Consider the following 2,254-nt stretch of genomic DNA (forward strand, 5'->3'; position numbering starts at 1 on the left):
TTTTAACAGCATGGATGGAACTGGAGAGCATTATGCTAAGTGAAATAAGCCAGTCAGTGAAAGATAAATACCACATGATCTCACTCATTTATGGATAATAAAGAACATTATAAACTGTTGAACAAAAATAGACAGAGGCAAAGAAGCATCTAACAGACTGTCAAACTACAGCAGGAAGGTAGGGGAGGGTTGTGGGGGTAAGAAATCAACCGAAGTACTTGTATGCATGCATGTAAGCACAACCAACAGACACAAGACACTGGAGGGGGGGTGTCGAGGGCAAGTGCTGGGGGGTAGGAGAGGCCAGGGGTAGGTCAATAAGAAAAAAAAAGGAGACATATGTACTACTATTTGTAATACCTTCCTTAAAAAAATAAAATAAAATAATAAAAAAGCAAGGGTTGGTTTCTTTTACTTTCATTAGACACAGCAACATATTTTAGAATGACAATGAATTGTGAGGCTAGTGGTACACAGTAAGAGAAATGACTTGGAAATCTTGAACACTGATTATTTTGTGCTCATTGAGAAAGGTGATGCATTAACATATTGACTTATTATTTTTTAAATATATTTTATTGATTTTTTACAGAGAGGAAGGGAGAGGGATAGAGAGAAACATCCATGAGAGAGAAACATTGATCAGCTGCATCCTGCACACTCCCTACTGGGTTTGTGCCCACAACCAAGGTACATGTCCCTGACCAGAATCGAACCTGGGACCCTTCAGTCCCCAGGCAGATGCTCTATCCACTGAGCCAAACCGGTTAGAGCTTGACTTATTATTTTTAATGAAGATTTCACAGATTGCAAAAACCAACTGGAGAAATGTAGATTAAGTGGAAATATATTTTTAAAATAAATGAATAAATATAATTATTGATTTTCACTTTTCAGTTGTAACCATTAGAAGATAAAGATAGGCAATCAAGGGATTATAATAAAAATGTGGCAAATTTCCTAGTTCTTTGGCAGTAATGGAGTAAACACAGGAAAAAACTGAACCATCTGCAATAGTACAAAAGAAAACTGATATTTATGACACTGAGATAAAAATCAGACAATATATGAGTGTATGTATGAAATATATATAAATAGACCCATACAGTGGGGCCTTGACTTACGAGTGTCCCGACTAACGAGTTTTTTGAGATACCAGCTGTCTCTCGGCCTATTTTTTGCATTGAGTTGATAGAGTAATTTGAGTTAATGAGCTCCTTAACGAGCTCGGTCTCGGAACGAATTAAACTCCTAAGTCAAGGCCTCACTGTATATAAAGCATACATAAATTTTTAAAGCAGTATACCATAAACAAAGTTTAAATAACTGTCTGATAAACTCTGGAGAATCATTAACAAATCCTATATAATAAAAGCCTAATATGCAAATTGACCAAACAGCAGAATGACCGGTTGGCGGGGGTTGGGGCTGGCAAGTGGGTGGTGCCAGACCAGCCAAAGTGGGTGCCAGTGGGCAGAAGGAGGGGACGGTGATTGGGGTGCTGTGGCAACAGGTAGCGGAGGAGGGGTGAGCAGGGGTATGGGCCAGCCGCTTCCTGGCAGCCCCCTGATCGCTGCACAGGTTGCCTGCTGCAGAGGGAGGCCACCGGTGGTGGCAGCGGCAGCGGCAGCAGCAAAGCAAAGGGGGACAGAGATGGCTGTTTGCCAGCCAGCATTGTTCCCTCATCAGGCCGCTAGTTGCTCCTGCAGAGGGAGGCCACCAGCAGAGGCACAATGGGGAGTGGGGCTGGTGCTGCCCCCTGGTGGTTAGTGCACTCCCATAGGGGGAGTGCCGCTCAGCCACGAGCCAGGCTGAGGGCTGGCGAGCGCAACAGCGGTGGTGACGCTAAGTATATCTGACTGTGGCTTAGGCCCAATCCCCACCGCAGTCATACAACCCCCCAAGGGCTCCTGGACTGGGAGAGGGCACAGGCTGGGCTGAGGGACACCCCCCTCCCAGTGCACGAATTTTCATGCATTGGGCCTCTAGTATTATATAAGAAAATTCCTGCTAGTACCCATTCTTCAGTAGCCACAGACATTGACAAGCACTTCAAATTGATATAGAATGTAACAACCTCTTCGGCCATCAGGAGTCCCATAGGAATCCAAAATATATTTGGGAAGATTTGGTGAAATTATATAGTTTTATTAAAAGTATGCAGCATAATAAAAATTCGCAACATAAATAGAACATTAATTTTTTAAATTTCTTTATTGGTTAAGGTATTACAAATGTGTCCTCATCCCCCCAT

The sequence above is a fragment of the Myotis brandtii genome, unplaced genomic scaffold (assembly GCF_000412655.1).
Source record: "Myotis brandtii unplaced genomic scaffold, ASM41265v1 scaffold779, whole genome shotgun sequence".
Classification (NCBI taxonomy): domain Eukaryota; kingdom Metazoa; phylum Chordata; class Mammalia; order Chiroptera; family Vespertilionidae; genus Myotis; species Myotis brandtii.